The sequence below is a fragment of the Adiantum capillus-veneris genome, chromosome 4, assembly GCF_014529385.1.
Source record: "Adiantum capillus-veneris isolate H3 chromosome 4, ASM1452938v2, whole genome shotgun sequence".
In the NCBI taxonomy this organism is placed as follows: domain Eukaryota; kingdom Viridiplantae; phylum Streptophyta; class Polypodiopsida; order Polypodiales; family Pteridaceae; genus Adiantum; species Adiantum capillus-veneris.
The window spans coordinates 3,258,136-3,279,876 of NC_140934.1; the positions used below are offsets into that span (position 1 = coordinate 3,258,136).

Below are 21,741 nucleotides of genomic sequence, written 5' to 3' on the forward strand. Positions count from 1 at the left end.
CCCGAGTAGTCCCTTTGTAAAAAGTAGTGATCTGGCTCTGTATGGATCCTCTATGTGTAGGTTTTTAGCTCCCAAGGGTAGTCTCTCTGAGTGTACAGATCTCCAGCGAGAAGAGACCTAGGCACCTTTGATCATAGTAATCCGATGCGGGATAGGGGCCAAAGCCCTCTTTGCATAAGCAATGAAAACGCCCGCGGATCTCATAGTATGTTGTGCATTGGTAAATATAGTGCTCCTTTGTCTCTGGCTCTCTTTGGCAAACCTGGCATAATCTCTCCTTTGGGGGTATACCTCTGTATAGCTAGCCTCTATCTCCAATTGGTGAGATGAGGTGTGTAACTGACCAATAACACATCTAATGCCATGAAGCAATCGAGTGGGATCGTCAGACATATCAGCCTAGAGCATTCATGCTTCTTTATTTTGAAAAGGCTTATGGTAGAGTAGATTGAAGTTTCATGGAGGGCACTATTCAGAGGATGGGTTTTTTCTAGTAGTGGATCAGAGTTTTATCTGCATTATACCTTACTGCTTTCAACGTTGTCACATTAGGGGCCACATTGGACGGCGTTTTCCTGTGTCTCGTTCAGTTCGCCGAGGATGTTTCCTGGCTGCCTATTTATTTCTGTTTTTAGCTGAGGTGATGTCTCTCCTCTTGCACCACAGGAGTCAGGACCCCACAATTGAGAGGTCTTACTATGCCTTTGGCTGACTAGCCAGATTCGATGACACTATGCTCTCCGTTTGATATGACACACCCACCTTGGATAGTCTACGGGATGCTCTTGCTACCTTTTGCATGGCCAGTGGTGTTCGCATAAACTGGCACAAGTCTTTTGGTTTTCTTGTAGGAGTGGATGAGGATTGTCACTGGGGTGCGCAGGATAATGTCACTTGGCTACCTAGAGGGCGGACTTGTAGATATTTGGGTTTCCATGTCGGCATAGCTGAGCAACAATTTGCGCCCGTGCTACAGTCTATCAAGAAGAAACTTTGCCATTGGTCATCCTTACACTTATCTTTGGCTGGAAGAGCCCTTGTGGTGAATCAGGTTCTTCTTGCGATGGCATCATGGCGTGTTTGAAGCGCCTTGTATGCAACTTTTTGTGGGGTCGCCTAGATGGCTCTACTGACACTTGACCACGAGTCCATTGAGACACAATCATTTTGCCTAGAAAGGAGGGAGGATTGGGGATTATTGATCCAGAGATGCAGAGCAAGGCATTTCTTGCGAAGCTCATAGTACGTTGATTGTTGCTTCCTTGGTTGGGGAACAAGTTATTGGAGCAACCTATGGAATCAACAGAGGGGTTGCTGTCCGTATGAGAGGAATTGATGAGGCCATTCCACTCAATTGGCATGCTTTCATCGAGGGATAGACTCCTTTACCTTCTCATCAAGGATAGTGGGTGTACTTTGATCCCCTCTCAGGAGCTCCGATTGTTGCTCAACAGGAGACTCTAGTCTTTAGCATCGCTGAGACTAGTCATCATGGACGTCACATCAAATTGAATTTTCAAGATGAGGTTCACCTGATTAGCAGTTGACTGCCCATTGGCAGCCTGCTAAGTGGTAGGCTCTTTCCAGAGGAGATCATGTGGTGTTGACCCTGTTTTCACTACTGAGGAGGCTCCACTTTGGAGACTGGATTTGGCAGGGCAAGCCCCTTGCTCAGTTGGACAGGAGTGGCACTGGCCTTCGTTGAGCGATGATGGAGTCACTCTATCCTTTTCTGTGTCCTTTTTTGAGTACACGGTCTGCCTTGGGAGGAGGCTTCTTTTGCAAACCTGACATCCACCTCACCGTCCAGGCCAGTCAGAGGTGTGGCAAGATCAACACATCCTCCCAGCTTTCCAATGACAATTTTGGCCATGCATCTCGACCCTCTATATTAGCCGTAAGATATGTTTTTTCATGTGGATGATAGCACATGCTGGATTGCCTGTAGGCACCTTTGGTCGGCAGTCACTGGTCACAATCCAACTTGGTAGAGATATACTTTGGAGCCTAAGTCTTGGAGGCATTGTTTCTGGGTTTGTCCATGTGCGCAACGAGTGTGGATGGTAGTTTGTTGTTTGGTGATTAGAGTGGGCATTTCACGATGGGTTTGTGACTTGGGGGATAGTTGTATGGCTTTTGCAATTTTCGGGGTCACACACCTTTTTGCAGGGCTTCATGAGAAAACAAAATGCCAAGGATGACCCTATGAAGGATGCCATTCAAAATGCAAAGAAGAAATGAGCGAGTCCATCAGCAAGATCGACCGCCATCTCCTAGGTACTATTGATGCACTTGACGAGCGCGTGGCGAGGATCGTGTGAAGGCCCAAGAGGAGGAAATCGCAATACTCAAGAAAGAGCTTGTAGAGGTGCGATCGCAGAATGTCCTCGAAGAGGGAGAGCTTCAACCCTTAGTAATTGAAGAGCTTAACACGATTAAGGAACAAGTGCAGGCCATCAAAGAAGGTGGGGAGCAACGAAAAGAAATGACGACCTCGTGGGTAGATGTCATCACAAAGACTCAACAAAAAGCAGAAAAGGCCGAAAAATGGATCGAGATTGTCAAGACAGGAAAGGGCAAGGATATAACCCCCACCCCCACACCAACCATCATTAACTTGACACTGGAAGAGGAGCAAAGGAGATGTGTGCGGGCCTTACACGTAAGGATATGTGGCCTCAGAGACCAAGATAATGTGGATGAAGAGGTGAAAGAACTCATGACTCTGGTGGGGGTTAACGAGCAGACGCATACGAGGGCTTGGAGAGTGGGCACTAAGAAAAGTGGGAGCAACGGAGAAACCTCAAAAGAAAGGGCACTCATTCTCCGCTTCCCCTCCATGGAATCGAAGGACTTCTTGAAGAAGAGACCGACTCTAAAGAAGACTTGACATCTTTCTTGGAGATGACCTCACCCTCTCACAGATTGCTCATATGAAAGAAGTAATGCCGGAAATCAGAGCAGCAAAGGAAAAAGGGAAGATTGCTTTTTACACGGATGGAAGGGTGGTGATATTGGAGCGACGCTCCGCATGACGGTGCGATACCTATGGGACCACACTAAAGATGGCAATCTGGAATTGTAATGGGTCACTCCGTCTTGATGTAGGGGCCTTTGAGGATAGCTTCACAGGGAGAGACATCATTTTCTACTCTGAGACTCATCAAGCCCCTGGGCAATCCATGCCACAGGTGAGCGGATATAGATGGGAGACAGCCTGCAGACAATAGACCAGATCGGAGCATCAAGGACGGGGTCAGGGGGAGTGGCAGTTCTATTCAGAGAGGAGTTCTATTCAGGTAGGAGTTGCAGCCATTGCTATATATAGCGTGCAAGGATGAACAGGCTAGGTACATGTGGGTGAGGCTCAGGGCAGAGACGGGCAAATACCTCTACATTGCTATCTGTTACTTTCCTCCTAGTACGTCAGTATATGCATCACCTAGAGGACAGTCCCCCTTTGCTATTTTGGATAATGACATATGGGAGTTTTCCAGGGATGGTGACATTATCATACTAGGGGACTTCAATGCTAGGACTGCCCACCACCAGACAATATTTTATGATACTTTCGAGGAGATGCTTAGGGAGCTAGACGTTATAGAGATGGGTCTATCTAGACTATCACAAGATAAGGAATACACTGAGTATGGCAGATACTTGATAGATATGGGAATTGCACATAGATTGGCCATTTTGAATGGCCTACATAGATTTTCGACAGCTGGAGGTTTTACTTGCTTTCCACATCGACATGGTGCTAGCACAGTCGATTATGTTATGGCCCAACGAGATCTCATTCCATTCTTTCAGGATTTCATGGTGGACACTAGGCCAGTTGGAGTAGCAGTTGATCATGCTATCTTGTCTTTCACCCTGACGTTTCAGTTCAGCACAGCTCCATTAGGAGAGGTCCTCACGCCCACCTGGTATACCTTCATGAGGGAGACAGATTCTGTCACGAGGACGTGGCAGTTATTAACCATGTCACAGAGATGTGGCAACTGCTAACCTTGGTTGTTGGTTTCTTTCCAATGGGGTTTATTTTATTTGTTTTGAGACCCTCTTTTTGAAGTAGCAAACGGTCGGACATTGTATGGCCAATGTGAACGGTAGATTCACCCGCAGACGGGAAGTGGTCGGCATTGGAATTCGTATGGTAAGAGGATGTCTAGGCTTAGAGCAAGATCATATAGGTCCCCCCGTCGCACTTAGCAAGTTGGTGGATACTAGGAAGTGAACTCAATTAAGGCGTAAAGTCAAGGTGGGACTACCAACAAAAAGTATCCGACAATTGGGCCACATTGCACTTTTGGATGCGGTCCCAATGAGGATAGATGGTCAGAAGACCAGTGGGAGCCCAACGGAAGCATCCCCTAAAATTTAGGGAGCTGCTATTTTGGGCCGTGAAATGTGTTCGCGTCAATGTGTTCGCGTCATTACCTCTGGTATGACTAGGGGAACATTTTATAACTCTGCCGCGAAGTCAACTGACGCGTCGGTTGAGATATTTTTAAGCGGCGAACCCGAAACGGGAAAATGCTTGAAAATGCGCCAAGTGTCGAAATTTCATGCAGTTTCCTCTTGCAGAAAAATGGGCGTTGATTTTTAAGCTGGGAGAGGTCTCATTTCAGCCTTTGTCACAGGTTAAGAGCTATGGAGTGCTTCCTTTCCCTCTCATGTACAGTGTGGTGCTAGGAGTGATGCCCTGCACACTACACACTGCTCTCTCTCCCCTACGTGCAGTTATGTGATGCCCCACAAGAGGGCTACTCATTTGACTGATGTACAGTTGTGTGGGTTTATGCTTTTGTGCTGAGGCAAGAGCCTCCTTGAGCAGGAACAGGGGTAGCTAGCTGCTGCTCCAAAGCAGGCACTGGTGAGGGTCATAACCTCACCGTACAGGTGCAAAATCAGTCATACGGACGCCAGGACCATTGGGAATCGTGCCCCACTGGCAGAGGACAGTTAGGGGACTGTTTGGGGCTGAAAACAGGGCAAAAACCAGTAAATACAGCGTGCTGAATTTACTGTTTTTGGACAGGAATCAGAGGGTATACGCCAGTAGAAGCGAGTTCCAGCAGGGGAATTGGTTTCGCGCAAGTTTTGGGGTTGTTATGTTGCCGAAATTTGGCCAAAACAGGCGGTATCTAGTGGGATACAGTCAAAGGATTCCCAGGACTCTTCTTTGTACTTTACCCTCCTAAAGAATAAAGAAATACCGAAAGGGGCGCCAATTTTGGGGCCTACAGGTTGTCGGTGTCTGCTCGGAGCATTCTAGCTTCCGAGCCGTGTGTGTGATTAAGTGTTAATTCCCGTTACAGGTCTCCTTTGCAAAGTGCTCTGTGTGTGTGTTTAAAGTAAAGAATTTCGGGTGAAAGCCAACGCCTACCGCCCTACGGGCCGGTTTCATGGTTCCATTGCCGGGACATCAATCACTTTTTCCTCAAAGAGTGAGCCTGGATTGTTCAGGGTAAAGACACAGTGTGCAGGAACACGGGGATTACACTATGGCCGACAAGGGGAAGGGAATTATGGAAGAGGGTTCCTCTTCAAAGGACAAGTTGGAGATTCCTACGGTTTTTGAGATTGGCGAGAGCTCACGGCCATGTCAGTCTCTACCTCCTGTCAACGTGAATGTCCCTCCAGTAGTACAGGGCTTTATGACAGGGCAACTTGAGGATGATGCGTTCAAGACTCAGTTAGTTGCCGCGGTGAATGTCTTTTCGCAGCTGGTGCAGAATCCGAGGTTTATGGAATTCTTGCAAGCGCCACCAATGCAACAGCCAAATAGGCAACCTACGCCGTGTACGGAGCTTGTTGATGCTCAAGCCTAGGTACTTCATGTGGCGCAGGAGGAAAGGGAACACTCGCATGTTGCGGAGTCGGGGGCTCCAAAGCAGGTTCCTCCCGTGCTTGAACAGGTGGCTAGAACGCCTATTCCACAGGTTATGCCAGTTCAGCCCGCCACCTTTCAGAGCCAGCATGCTGTCTTGAATGGACAGGGAGCTGGATACCAAGCTATGCACTCAGTTTTTCTACCACCCACGGTTCATCTTGGGTATTTTGGGGGTGGATCAGTGTTCCAAAGTATGGTTGGTTATGCGTCTGGAAGTCAGCCGTACATGCCAGGAACAGTGTTCGGGGGTATGCAAGGCATCATGCCAAACCCCATGTATGGTAGTATCGGCATGCAGCAAGGTTTCCACGGCAACTAGGGTCAGTTTGGGGTGCCACAGGGTCATTTTGGCATGGCTGGTTTTTCTGGACAGCAGCCAGATATCGCACCTCTGACGCAAAATGTGAATGGCCAACACGTGCCGATCATGCCTAGTACAGTGCCCATGTTGCAGACCATCCCGTACGACAACTTGGGGGCACTAGAGAAGCCGAAGGCTTACAAAGAAGGTGGTGCACCGGTAAAGTTCAGTACCTTCAGTGGTTTCGAGGATAAGACAAAGGCACTCACTTTCCTCCAGCAGTTTGATACAGCTTATGCGGGAGGGAATTTTACAGAGGCCTCGAAGGTCAGGAAAGCTGCCGAGGACGACATTGTTAATGCAAGGACAGGCACCCGCCACTTGGGTTTACTTCAAGCAAATGTTTGCATCTGCTTGGCTATCAAATGAATTTGAAGTCGATGTCCTGACAGATTGGCACCAGCTTACTTCAGCTTCGTGTAAGAGCTTGCTGGAGTACAATAGGAGGTTTTGTAAAGCATTACTCTCAGTGACCTACAGATTTGTGCCATTGACAGAGCAGATAGAGAAGTACTGTTGTGGGCTGCCTAAAGGGCTTCGCGATTATTGTACAAAGAACAGAGTGGCTACCCTTACTCAGCTTATGGAAGTTGCGAACACTGGTCTTGCCTTGTTGAAAGGAGAGGACAGTGGATTTCCGAGCGACAAAGGAGGGCAGCAAAAGAAAAATTCAGCGAAGAAGCCTTTTGTGAAGACGGCTCCTGATGCGTCACAGGGGTCAGAAAAGGCCACCAAAGACAAGGATTCATTCGGGACTTCTGGAGCGCAGGCAAAAAAACAAAAAAGGAAGCCTTTTGTGCACAAGTCGCTCGAGGAAAAGAAGGTCCTAATGGCTGAGAACAAATGCTTTATATGCGAGCAGCCTGGTCACTTTTCTATCAATTGTCCACAAAGGAAAAGGCAAGCTGACTTAGAGGATAAAGAAGATCAGAAAGGCAAGAAGCCAAAACCCACGGCAGGTTTAGTGCCAGACATGGTGGGTCACAGGCCCAGCACAGATGCCAGTGAGTTATGCAGGGCATGGGGTAAAGTTAGGGATCAGACGGCACTCATCTTCTTTGATCCAGGTGCCAAAGCCAACTTTATCTCACCAGAGTTAGCTATGAAGCTGGGCATCAGAGCTGATGAGATGGGGTACACAGCAGACGGCACTCATCTTCTTTGATCCAGGTGCCAAAGCCAACTTTATCTCACCAGAGTTAGCTATGAAGCTGGGCATCAGAGCTGATGAGATGGGGTACACAGCAGAGGCAGGGTTGGCATGTCTTGGCCACTCAGAGTGTGTTACTCCCATCATTGGAAAACTGCGTCTGCATATTCAGTCGTATGTGGACACTGGAGAGTTTTACATCATGCCGCTGGAAGGTTGTGACGCCTTGTTGGGGATCCCGTGGATGTTCCGAGTGCATGGAGTCTTAGACGCCTACAACAAAAAGATCACTGTACAGCATAGGGGCAAAACTCACATCTTGGATGTAAAGCTTAAAGGAGAGTCAGTCCCTATTGTATCTGCTTTTGCTATCACTTCTGTAATAAAGAATCATCTTTCTGTGTACTTGATTTTTGCACGTGATGTCTCAGATAGTGATCAGTCAAATTTATCTGTGTTAGATAAAGAAAGGTCAGCATTTTTGCAAAAGTTTAGTGACTGTTTTTCTGATTCATTACCGTCGCAATTGCCGCCAGAGAGACTTGAGGACCATCTAATAGATTTGGTGCCAGGGTGTAGCCCACCAAATAGACCTCCCTACAGGGTTAGTGCGGCGCAGCAGAAAGAGATTATGGGCCAGGTTGAGGAGTTATTAGAGAAGGGGCTGATTCAGCCTAGTTCTTCACCCCTTTGCTCCCCAGTGCTCCTAGTGCAGAAGAAGGATGGCTCATGGCGCATGTGTATTGATTACCGTGCGTTGAATAAGAATACCATCAAGAATAGGTTCCCTATTCCTCGCATTGATGATATTCTCGATCGTTTAGAGGGTGCTGCAATTTTCAGCAGGATAGACCTTAAGAGTGGGTACCATCAGATTCGTATAAGGCTAGAGGATGTGCACAAGACTGCGTTTAGAACAACATTTGGTCTTTATGAGTTTCTAGTGATGCCGTTTGGGCTAACAAATGCTTCTGCCACGTTCAACAGAATGATGGACCGGATTTTCAGCTCGCATCAACAGTTTGTTGGAACGTTCTTCGATGACATGATAGTGTATTCGAAGAATGAAGAGGAGCATAGGCGTCACTTGACCATTGTGTTCGAAGAGCTACGCAGTCACAGGTTACTTGTCAATCCTAAGAAAAGTGAATTCTTCCTCGAAGAGATTGGGCCACATAGTCTCAAAGGATGGTGTTAGAATGGATCCCGCAAAGATCGAAGCTATCAAGACATGGCCAGACTTGAAGACTGTGCACGATGTCAGGAGCTTCTTGGGATTGTGTTCTTACTATAGAAGGTTTATCAGAAATTTTGCAGAGATAGCATCGCCTCTTCACACATTGCAAAAGAAAGAGGTCACTCTCAGATGGACCTAAAAAGAGATTTCAGCTTTTAGTCTCTTAAAGGAAAAGTTGACTTCAGATCCAGTTATTGTTTTGCCAGATCTCAGGAAGTCATTTGTGGTCCAGTGTGACGCGTGTGGCAGTAGCATTGGAGCAGTGCTAATGCAAGACGGACGGGTAGTAGCTTATGAAAGCCGAATTTTGCAAGGGCCAGAGAGGACTATGCAAGTCTATGAGAAAGAGCTCTTGGCCGTGATTCATGCGCTTTCTAGCTGGAAGCACTACCTCTTAGGTGCTGATTTTGTTGTCCAAACAGATCACTAGACCTTGCGATACTTCTTGACACAGTCAAAGTTATCCGAAAAGCATATGCGATGGGCAAACATTCTTTCCATGTTCCACTTCCAGATTATGCATGTGGAAGGCAAGAAGAATGTTGTGGCTGATGCGTTATCAAGAAAGCCACAAATTTCAGCTGTGTCAATTCCTTATCATCATGAGTTAGATGACATGAAGGAACAGTATACTGCTGATGAAGATTTTGCAAGGATCTTTGAACAGTTACAAGAGGGGCAACATCATGAGCACTACCTCCTCAGAGATGGTTTTATGATGATGCATGGCAGACTTTGTCACTAGGCCACTGCGACATAAGGTCATGGAAGAGAGTCATGTCCCACCGTGTGCAGGGCATCGTGGCATTGATGCAACAGTTAAAGCGGTAGAGACGTTCTTCTATTGGCCTACCTTGAGGAGAGATGTGGATGCCTTTGTGCGAGCATGCATAGTTTGCCAAAAGGTCAAGTTTGACAGGCAAAAGGCACCAGGGTTGTTACAACCACTGCCGATTCCGGATAAGCCATGGGAAAGCATTGCTATGGACTTTATCTTTGATCTTCCAAGGACGCCAACGGGGAATGATGGTATATGGACCATTATCTGCAGGTTCAGCAAGCAGGCCTATTTTATCCCTGTCAGGAAGAAGATAAAATCTGATCAGATGGCACACTTGTTCATGTACAATGTGTTTAAGTACCATGGTATGCCACAATCGATTATCAGTGATCGTGATCCTCGCATGACCAGTTTGTTCTGGAGAGGATTGTTTGAGAACATGGGCACTACGCTCAAATTCTCGTCTTCGTTTCATCCACAATCCACAAACTGATGGACAGTCAGAAGAGGCTAATTCTACTGTCTTAGATCTGCTGAAATGTTATGTGTCAGATAATAAGGGCAAGTGGGAACAGTATTTGCCTATGCTTGAGTATGCGTACAATAATACGGTGCATTCGTCTACTGGCAAAGCACCTTTTGAAATTGTTGAAGGCGGCAAAAAGGTTCCTCCCATTTTGCTTACAAAGGACAAGATCTTTGAGGCAGATCGATATGTTGAGAACATGGATGAGATGTACAAGAAAATTAAAGTTGCCTTGGAGAAGACTCAGGCAAAGCAGAAAAAGGCTGCTGATCGTCACCGTTGTGAATTGCTGTTATCACCTGGTGATTGGGTTCTGCTAAGGTTCGAAAAGGCAAGGTGAAAGAAGATGAAGGGCAAGGAACGGTTGTTTCCTAAGCTCAGCATGCGTTACTATGGGCCTTTTCAAGTGCTTGACAAGATCAGTGATGTGGCTTACAGGCTGAAATTGCCTGATGCGTGGAAGATTCATAATGTGTTTCACGTGAGTCTTCTAAGACCCTTCGTGGGTGATGTGCAAGAAGATATGCCAGTTGAGGATCAGCCAGAAGTTGAGGAACTTGATGAGATCATGGTACCTGAGCAAGTTTTGGCACATAAGGACAGAAAAGTTAAAGGACAAGTTGCAAGACGCTATTTGGTGAAGTTCAAGAACTATCCACCTATGGATGCAAAGTGGATGGAAGAGCATGAACTGTCAGAGTCACCAAATGTATTGCAGCTTTACCTTGAAGCCTTTGGGTTACAGCCGACTTATGCCCCAACCCAACGTGTGCAAAGGAGGGGTAATGATAGAGCTAGTACATCAAATGTACATATGAATTCAGTGCCATAGATGGAAATGGCAAAAGTATGAAGGCCTCATTAAGTCATTTGTATCTATGTATGTTACGACCTTTCTTGCGGATACATGCGATGATAAAAGAGTGTTAATAGCACAAGATCATCAGTGGCGTGTATTTATGTATGCAATCGAGGACGTTTGCGATTTCAAGAGGGGGGTATGTCACGAGGACGTGGCAGTTATTAACCATGTCACAGAGATGTGGCGACTGCTAACCTTGGTTGTTGGTTTCTTTCCAATGGGGTTTATTTTATTTGTTTTGAGACCCTCTTTTTGAAGTAGCAAACGGTCGGACATTGTATGGCCAATGTGAGCGGTAGATTCACCCGCAGACGGGAAGTGGTCGGCACTGGAATTCGTATGGTAAGAGGATGTCTAGGCTTAGAGCAAGATCATATAGGTCCCCCCGTCGCACTTAGCAAGTTGGTGGATACTAGGAAGTGAACTCAATTAAGGCGTAAAGTCAAGGTGGGACTACCAACAAAAAGTATCCGACAGTTGGGCCACATTGCACTTTTGGATGCGGTCCCAATGAGGATAGATGGTCAGAAGACCAGTGGGAGCCCAACGGAAGCATCCCCTAAAATTTAGGGAGCTGCTATTTTGGGCCGTGAAATGTGTTCGCGTCAATGTGTTCGCGTCATTACCTCTGGTATGACTAGGGGAACATTTTATAACTCTGCCGCGAAGTCAACTGATGCGTCGGTTGAGATATTTTTAAGCGGCGAACCCGAAACGGGAAAATGCTTGAAAATGCGCCAAGTGTCGAAATTTCATGCAGTTTCCTCTTGCAGAAAAATGGGCGTTGATTTTTAAGCTGGGAGAGGCCTCATTTCAGCTTTTGTCACAGGTTAAGAGCTATGGAGTGCTTCCTTTCCCTCTCATGTACAGTGTGGTGCTAGGAGTGATGCCCTGCACACTACACACTGCTCTCTCCCCCCCCTACGTGCAGTTATGTGATGCCCCACAAGAGGGCTACTCATTTGACTGATGTACAGTTGTGTGGGTTCATGCTTTTGTGTTGAGGCAAGAGCCTCCTTGAGCAGGAACAGGGGTAGCTAGCTGCTGCTCCAAAGCAGGCACTGGTGAGGGTCATAACCTCACCGTACAGGAGCGCTGTGTATGCGCTGTAATTTTACTGTTTTTCAGCCATACGGACGCCAGGACCATTGGGAATCGTGCCCCACTGGCGAAGGACAGTTAGGGGACTGTTTGGGGCTGAAAACAGGGCAAAAACAAGTAAATACATCGTGCTGATTTTACTGTTTTTGGACAGGAATCAGAGGGTATACGTCAGTAGAAGCGAGTTCCAGTAGGGGAATTGGTTTCGCGCAAGTTTTGGGGCTGTTATGTTGCCGAAATTTGGCCAAAACAGGCGGTATCTAGTGGGATACAGTCAAAGGATTCCCAGGACTCTTCTTTGTACTTTACCCTCCTAAAGAATAAAGAAATACCGAAAGGGGCGCCAATTTTGGGGCCTACAGGTTGTCGGTGTCTGCTCGGAGCATTCTAGCTTCCGAGCCGTGTGTGTGATTAAGTGTTAATTCCCGTTACAGGTCTCCTTTGCAAAGTGCTCTGTGTGTGTGTTTAAAGTAAAGAATTTCGGGTGAAAGCCAACGCCTACCGCCCTATGGGCCGGTTTCAGATTCTGTGTATATGGATGAGATATACAGGTAGCTATGCACTTACGTGCCGGGGCCCGGGACGGCCACTAGCTGAACTCACTCAGATACTGACAGAGATGTTCCATGCTGCAGCTTCACAGGCAAACCCCCATAGCCAGCCTACACGGAGACGATCTGGGAGCATGCCCAGAACAGTTGGTATGATGAGGAGTGTAGAGAGACGAGGATCAAATTACAGAGGGAAGCGCTCATGGGTATTACGACACGTAGACAGTCATGGATTATCTTTCGCCGCCTAGTGCGACGAAAGAAAAGGGCTTACCTATCTCAGCTAGAGCGGGATCTGTATCAACTATTTATGAGTCAAGACTCAAGCGAATCATGGAGGCTATTCCACGAGCATTCACCACCACTAGCGGTCACCTCCACTGAGACATGGGGGGAATATGCCACATCTCTCTTGTTAGGTGCAACGGAATGAATGTTGAACTTTGCTCAAGATGAGTGCTCCGAACTATGCTCAAGGTTCCTTTTACTTATGGAAAGGAGAGCCTTCCGTTCTCAATGCGAGAGTGCAATGGACACAAACAAAGTGAATGGACACAATGAATGGAAGTGCATGAGACTGAGAGATAGAGAAGAGAATGCGGCACCAGAGACGACCCTCCTCCAAGGGCCCCACTCTCTATGGCGAGAGCGGTCTACTTATGACTGCACAAATCTCTACAATGCTTGGACTTGCCGACGATGTCGACGATGAGACGGGCTGGAATCTGAATTTGCTAATGGCTGAAATCTGACAATCTTCTATCTGCTGAATTCTGACTCTATGTCAGTGACGATGTCGATGGCGACGAGGCGACGACGACGCGCTGAAAACGCAGATGCTGAAATCTGCGTTTCCCGGGCTGAAACTGTAAACTTCGCCGGATCTGACCGTGCAGTGAGGATCTGCTGCGGGAAGGTGAGATCTGCGAGGTTCGGGACTTGTTCTGCGGGTTCTAACTGCTGAAAACTGAAAATGCTGATGCTTCTGCTGATTCTGTTGCAAAGGAATTGCAAAATGCTAGGTGAGCTGTTGTCCCAAAAACGCTAGGGCTGAAATTGGTCCTGTTGTCGCCGGTGGTTCTGCAAATGCAAAACGCTAGGCTGATGTGCTGTGTCGTGATGATGCCGGGCTGATCTGCTGTGCACAAAACGCCAAGGCTGATCTGATGCAAAAACGCTAGGTCCTCAGATGGCTGAAAACGCTAGGGCTACTGTGGGTGTTGGTCTTGCTGAGAAGTTGCCTGTTGAGCAAGGTGCTCTTGCTGCCTCTTCTGTCGAAAAGTGCTAACTTTGGTTTGCAAAAAATAGGGAAAATAGGTTAAATGCACTGGAAAATTCCCCCGAAGGATTGTGATGGATTTTGATGGGAATGCTTATGATCATGCTATGTGCAACCAGAGGATATGCATCTAATCTAAGTGACTGGTCATGCACGGTTTGTGAACAGACTCACAAAAGTGCCAGATCACTTCCTATGCTAGACTGACTTGACTGAATTGAACCCTGGTCGTGCTGTAGCTTGTCCACGGACACATAGGGTTGGATGTGTCACGTGACATCCCCTCCTTTTCAAAGTGAGGTATTGATACTGAACTGTATGACGTCGAGGGATATCGCCAATTGCATCCGGAATCCTGGAAGGGACTCTTCGCTGGCCCACTTTGATGCGTGGGTCATGCGATACTTGAACTTCATAAAGATCTGCAATGCCTTCTTCTTTGGGCCGCGCCGAAAGCGACAGAGTCTTCTGTGGCTCCTTCAATGATTCAACTTCTTCTGGAGTCATGCTTCTTCCTTCTTCAAGAATCTCCATGGTTGAAAATTCCTGAAACCACTTCCAACACAAAAATATGAACATACCTATTCCATGTAAAGTGACTGGAAAAAATCTGGTCTTCCTAAAAGACTGTGCATGCAATGTAGATGAACAAATAGACGGAGTGCCAAACCGTTCACCACACACACGCAAACAATGAGATCAAATCTTTCTTTTCTGATCTAAATCAATCAACTGTGGCAAAACACAATGGAAATGCCCATGCTTGATGCTCAATCCTTCTTGTGCTCTTTCAAATACTGTGTCATGCCAAGGAAGAGACATAGAATGTGAACTCCTTGGATGCAAACATTTCATCTTTTCATGAGTAATCCGCATACATCCGTGCTCATTCATGAGTGAAATGTGCTCAACGTACAATATGTCATGCCTAGGAAAAGGGATCACATAAGGACGGTGACTAAAATACAGGAAACAATCATGAATGAAACCCTCGAACATTGCCTGCTGACTAATCATTCGAACACGTAATACTTCTTGTAAGGGTTCTTTGCACCTAGGCTCGAGAGCCAAGATTGGTTCTTCGTGTTTGATCGAATTTCTTGTGGGGGTTCTGTGGACCTCGACTAGAGAGCCAAGATCGGTTCTTCGTGATTGATCGAATCTGCAATGAGGTTAGCTTCACTAGAGAAAGTATCAACTAACACATCATCCTTGTGAACAATCACATCATCTTCATGCAAATCAACATGCTTGTGAGAAATCACATCTTGATCATGCAAATCATCATGCTTGTCATTGTCATCCAAATCATCATGCTCATCATTATCAAGCAATTCATCATGCTTATCATCATGCAAATCTTGTGTGTCTTGCTTTGGAGAAGAAGAGACTGAGAGAGTCTCCTTTTCCTGAATCTCTTACATCTGTGCCTGAACTTGAGAAAAGAGTCGCAACATCTCTTGCATTCGTGCTTTGTTCTCGCGATCAAATGCTAGTCTTTCTTTGTTCTTGCGATCAAATCTTGCTAGTCTTTCTTTGTTCTCGCGCTCGTGCTCACGCTCTATGGCTTCCATTTTTTCGTTGTATGCCTTTCTTTCTGCTTCTCTTGCTTTGCGTTCTAATTCCTTGTCCATCATCCTCGTGTCGAAAGCCTCCATAGGAGTTAGTGCAATCCTTGTCGTAGATGGGAAAGGGGGAGGGTCGGAAAAACCTCCTGGTGGGGAAAATTCTTCTTCGCCTCTCTCATGCTCATCACCTCCAAGCGAAGTATCCATTCCGCTTCGAGTGATGACTATCCACTGAAGTCGTGGGTTCTTGTGGGTTCTTAAGTTCACGAGGAACTTGGGTTCTTGTGGGTCTTGGGGGTCTTGAGGTTCTTCTTTTGCTTGCAATCTGTGTTAAAGAAGGATCTTCTCTTCACCCGAGTTCTGCTCTTTTCCGCAGGCGCATGTCACGAGGACGTGGCAACTGCTAACCTTAGTTGTTGGTTTCTTTCCAATGATTTTTGTTTACTTTTTGAGACCCTCTTTTTGAAGTTGCAAATGGTCGGACATTGTATGGCCAATGTGAACAGTAGTTTCACCCGCAGACAGGAAGTGGTCCGCACTGGAATTCGTATAGTAAGAGGATGTCTAGGCTCAGAGCAAGATCATGTAGGTCCCTCGTCGCACTTAGCAAGTTGGTGGATACTAGGAAGTGAACTCAATAAAGACATAAAGTCAAGGTGGGATCACCAACAGAAAGTATCCGACAGTTGGGCCACATTGCACTTTTGGATGCGGTTCCAATGAGGATAGATGGTCAGAAGACCAGTGGGAGCCCAACGAAAGCATCTCCTAAAAATTAGGGAGCTGTTATTTTGGGCCATGAAATGTGTTCACGTCATTACCTTCGGAATGACAAGGGGAACATTTTATTGTTCTGCTGCAAAGTCAACTGATGCACCAGTTGAGAGATTTTTAAGCAGGAAGCCCAATGCGGGGAAATTGCATGTATGAGTGCGAAGTGACACTTTTTGGTCAATTTACCAAGTCTGGGAGAAGAGAACTCGTAACTGACTTTTTGGAGCAGTTTTGGAGGCTGTTAACTGTGATTTTCAGCCATTTCTTTCCATTTTTGAGCTTCCCATGACTTTACCTAGGACATAGGAGCTCATTTTCAGCATTGGAAGGCATCAGATGTGTGTTTACAGGGCTGTTTTGCTGCGTTTTCAGCGATTCGCAGGTTTTGGCAGCCATGGAAATCTTCCCCTTTTTGCATCTATTTGTTCATAGATGCATTACAGGTCAAGGGTAGCAGAGGGGGCGCTCGATTTATGCTGGGGGGATGCTTCATTGAGAACTAGTCACAGGTTAAGAGATATGGAGTGCTTCCTTTCCCTCTCTGTACAGTGTGGTGCTAGGAGGGATGACCTGCACACTACACACTGCTCTCTCTCTCCCCTACGTGCAGTTATGTGATGCCCCACAAGAGGGCTCTTCATTTGACTGATGTACAGCTGTGTGGTTTCATGCTTTTGTGCTGAGGCAAGAGCCTCCTTGAGCAGGAACAAGGGTAGCTAGCTGCTATTCCAAAGCAGGCACCGATGAGGGTCATAACCTCACCGTACAGGTGCAAATTCAGCGCTGTCTATGCGCTGTAAATTGACTGCTTTTCAGCCATACGGACGTCGGAACCATTGGGAATAGTGCCCCACTGGCAAAGGATAGTTAGGGGACTGTTTGGGGCTGAAAACAGGGCAAAAACCAGTAAATACAGCGTGCTGAATTTACTGTTTTTGGGCAGGAATCAGAGGGTTTATGCTAGTGGAAGTGAGTTTCAGCAGGGGAATTGGTTTCGCGCAAGTTTTGGGGTTGTTATGTTGCTGAAATTTGGCCAAATCAGATGGTATCTAGGTGGATACACGTGAAGGATTCCCAGGACCTTACTTTGTAATTTACCCTCTTAAAGAATAAAGAAATACCGAAAGGGGCGCCAATTTTGGGGCCTACAGGTTGTCGGCGTCTGCTCGGGGCATTCTAGCTTCCGAGCCGTGTGTGTATTCAAGTGTTAATTCCCGTCGTAGGTTCTCTTTGCAAAGTGCTCTGTGTGTGTGTCTAAAGTAAAGAATTGCGGGTGAAAGCCAACGCCTACCGCCCTACGGGCCAGTTTCATGGTTCCATTGCCGAGATATCAATCACTTTTTTCTCAAAGAGGGAGCCTGGATTGTTTTGGGTAAAGACAGAGAGTGCAGGAGCACGGGATTACACTATGGTCGACAAGGGGAAGGGCATTACGGAAGAGGGTTCCTCTTCACAGGACAGACAGGAAATTCCGCATGTTCGCCGTGCCATAAAGTGGTCAAATTAGGGCTGATTTTTTGGTGCGTTTTTAGGGTTTGCAAGTATCAACCAAGATGAGATAGGGAGAGGTCTCACGGTGGTAGATTGGCCACTAGATCTCCTGCGGGAGTGATGTGGGTCTTCCACGTGATACACTGCTTGCCGATTCTCTGAGGCGATTGCTTGGATTCTATGGCGCATTGGTAAATCATCTTGAAATTTGAGCTTACTTGGTCGTGGGTGGTACGTCACAGTGTTGTGGAATTATGTTCGTTTGCAGAGGCAAGAGCCTTTTGCACAGGTAAAAAGTTAAGGGACAGGTTGCAAGATGCTATGTGGTGAAGTTCAAGAACTATCCACCTATGGATGCAAAGTGGATGGAAGAGCATGAACTGTCAGATTTACCAAATGTATTGCAGCTTTACCTTGAGGCCTTTGGGTTACAGCCTACGTATGCCCCAACCCAATGTCTGCAAAGGAGGGGTAATGATAGAGCTTGCACATCAAATGTACTCATGGATTCAGTGCAATAGCAGTGTACAGTTTGACAAAAGTATGAAGGTCTCATTAAGTCATTTGTACACATGTTTTGAAAGTCGTTCTTGCGGATACATGCGATGATAAAAGAGTGCTGGCAACACAAGATCATCAGTGGCATGTATTTATGGTATGCAATCGAGGACGATTGCGATTTCAAGAGGGGGGTATGTCACGAGGACATGGCAACTGCTAACCTTAGTTGTTGGTTTCTTTCCAATGATTTTTGTTTACTTTTTGAGACCCTCTTTTTGAAGTTGCAAATGGTCGGACATTGTATGGCCAATGTGAAAAGTAGTTTCACCCGCAGACAGGAAGTGGTCCGCACTGGAATTCGTATAGTAAGAGGATGTCTAGGCTCAGAGCAAGATCATGTAGGTCCCCTCGTCGCACTTAGCAAGTTGGTGGATACTAGGAAGTGAACTCAATAAAGGCATAAAGTCAAGGTGGGATCACCAACAGAAAGTATCCGACAGTTGGGCCACATTGCACTTTTGGATGCGGTTCCAATGAGGATAGATGGTCAGAAGACCAGTGGGAGCCCAACGAAAGCATCTCCTAAAAATTAGGGAGCTGTTATTTTGGGCCATGGAATGTGTTCACGTCATTACCTTCGGAATGACAAGGGGAACATTTTATTGTTCTGCTACAAAGTCAACTGATGCACCAGTTAAGAGATTTTTAAGCAGGAAGCCTAATGCGGGGAAATTGCATGTATGAGTGCGAAGTGGCACTTTTTGGTCAATTTACCAAGTCTGGGAGAAGAGAACTCGTAACTGACTTTTTGGAGCAGTTTTGGAGGCTGTTAACTGTGATTTTCAGCCATTTCTCTCCATTTTTGAGCTTCCCATGACTTTACCTAGGACATAGGAGCTCATTTTCAGCATTGGAAGGCATCAGATGTGTGTTTACAGGGCTGTTTTGCTGCGTTTTCAGCGATTCGCAGGTTTTGGCAGCCATGGAAATCTTCCCCTTTTTGCATCTATTTGTTCATAGATGCATTACAGGTCAAGGGCAGCAGAGGGGGCGCTCGATTTATATTGGGGGGATGCTTCATTGAGAACTGGTCACAGGTTAAGAGATATGGAGTGCTTCCTTTCCCTCTATGTACAGTGTGGTGCTAGGAGTGATGACCTGCACACTACACACTGCTCTCTCTCTCTCCCCTACGTGCAGTTATGTGATGCCCCACAAGAGGGCTCTTCATTTGACTGATGTACAGCTATGTGGTTTCATGCTTTTGTGCTGAGGCAAGAGCCTCCTTGAGCAGGAACAAGGGTAGCTAGCTGCTATTCCAAAGCAGGCACCGATGAGGGTCATAACCTCACCGTACAGGTGCAAATTCAGCGCTGTCTATGCGCTGTAAATTGACTGCTTTTCAGCCATACGGATGCCAGAACCATTGGGAATAGTGCCCCACTGGCAAAGGACAGTTAGGGGACTGTTTGGGGCTGAAAACAGGGCAAAAACCAGTAAATACAGCGTGCTGAATTTACTGTTTTTGGGCAGGAATCAGAGGGTTTATGCCAGTGGAAGTGAGTTTCAGCAGGGGAATTGGTTTCGCGCAAGTTTTGGGGTTGTTATGTTGCCGAAATTTGGCCAAATCAGATGGTATCTAGGTGGATACACGTGAAGGATTCCCAGGACCTTACTTTGTAATTTACCCTCTTAAAGAATAAAGAAATACCGAAAGGGACGCCAATTTTGGGGCCTACAGGTTGTCGGCGTCTGCTCGAGGCATTCTAGCTTCCGAGCCGTGTGTGTATTCAAGTGTTAATTCCCGTCGCAGGTTCTCTTTGGAAAGTGCTCTGTGTGTGTATCTAAAGTAAAGAATTGCGGGTGAAAGCCAACGCCTACCGCCCTACGGGCCGGTTTCAGCGCACCCCTTGGCGGCCTTGCGCTCACACCAAGGTTGCTTTTTCCCACCTCACGTCGATTGGCCGGCCGCTAAGTGTACGGTCCGCTCTCAATGAGTGAAAAGAGGCACAAGGGGAGGCTGGACAAGCCCTTCTTTCTTGGGATTCCTGTCACTCTTCAAAAACACGATTAGGAATCGACACGCCCAAGTGAGCTTGGGTTCGTGTGACCTCAACAAGCAATTTTTTTTTTTTTTTGTGATTCTTGTGGTTCTTTCCTTGAGTGATACAGAACACTGCCAAAGCTCTGATACCAATGTTAGGTGTAGCGGAATGAATGTTGAACTTCGCTCAAAATGAGTGCTCCGAACTGTGCTCAAGGTTCCTTTTACTTATGGAAGGGAGAGCCTTCCGTTCTTAATGAGAGAGTGCAATGGACACAAACAAAGTGAATGGACATAGCGAATGGAAGTGCATGAGATTGAGAGATAGAGAAGAGAATACGACACCAAAGACTTTGTAAAACCCTCCTCCAAGGGCCCCACTCTCTATGGCGAGAGCGGTCTACTTATGATTGCACAAATCTCTACAATGCTTGGACTTGCCGACGATGTCAATGACGAGACGGGCTGGAATCTGAATTTGCTAATGGCTGAAATCTGCAAATCTTCTATCTGCTGAATTCTGACTCTATGTCAGTGACGATGTCGATGGCGACGATGCGACGACGACGCGCTGAAAACGTAGATGCTGAAATCTGCGTTTTCCGGGCTGAAACTGTAAACTTCGCCGGATCTGACCGATGCGGCGAGAATCTGCTGCGGGAAGGTGAGATCTGCCAGGTTCGGGACTTGTTCTGCGGGTTCTAACTGCCGAAAACTGAAAATGCTGATGCTTCTACTGATTCCGTCGCAAAGTAACTGCAAAACGCTAGGTGCTCTGCTGTCCCAAAAACGCTAGGGCTGAAATTGGTCTTGCTGTCGCCGGTGGTTTTGCAAATGCAAAACGCTGGGCTGATCTACTGTGTCGTGATGATGCCGGGCTGATCTGCTGTGCACAAAACGCCAAGGCTGATTTGATGCAAAAACGCTAGGTCCTCAGGTGGCTGAAAACGCTAGGGCTACTGTGGGTGTTGGTCTTGCTAAGAAGTTGCCTGTTGAGCAAGGTGCTCCCGTTGCCTCTTCTGCCAGAAAGTGCTAACTTTGGTTTGCTTATATATTAACTTACCCAATTTGCCCTACTCAGTTCCCAACAAAAGTCACTTAATAAATAAGTGAAAAATGTCAAAAATAGGGAAAATAGGTTAAATGCATTGGAAAATTCCCCTGAAGGATTCTGATGGGAATGCTTATGATCATGCTATGTGCAACCAGAGGATATGCATCTAATCTAAGTGACTGGTCATGCACGGTTTGCGAACAAACTCACAAAAGTCCCAGATCACTTCCTATTCTAGACTGACTTGACTGAATTGAACCCCGTTCGTGCTATAGCTTGTCCACGGACACATAGGGTTGGATGTGTCGCGTGACATCTCTACAACATCAGGGCAACCACCTTTGCCGGACCCACTAGAGACATGCCCGAAGACATGTTCTTTCTTTACTGCCGAGAGGGTAAGGAAATCCATTGAATGAAGACTAGGAGAGCACATGATCATGATGGTCTGCTAGCAGAGCACTTCATCCATGCCAGGGATATGCTTGCAGAGCTCCTGGCGATGATGTTTAATCGAGCCATGTATGAAGGCTTTCCTGAGACTTGGAGTATGTCTACGATT

The 21,741-nt window shown here is 46.7% G+C and overlaps 1 protein-coding gene across 4 annotated transcripts in view; it reads left to right on the forward strand.

Annotated features, from left to right (window-relative positions):
* Nucleotides 1–21,741, forward strand: part of LOC147458626 (pyruvate dehydrogenase (acetyl-transferring) kinase, mitochondrial-like) — a 146,336-nt gene that overhangs the window by 111,554 nt on the left and 13,041 nt on the right. The window lies entirely within an intron of this gene.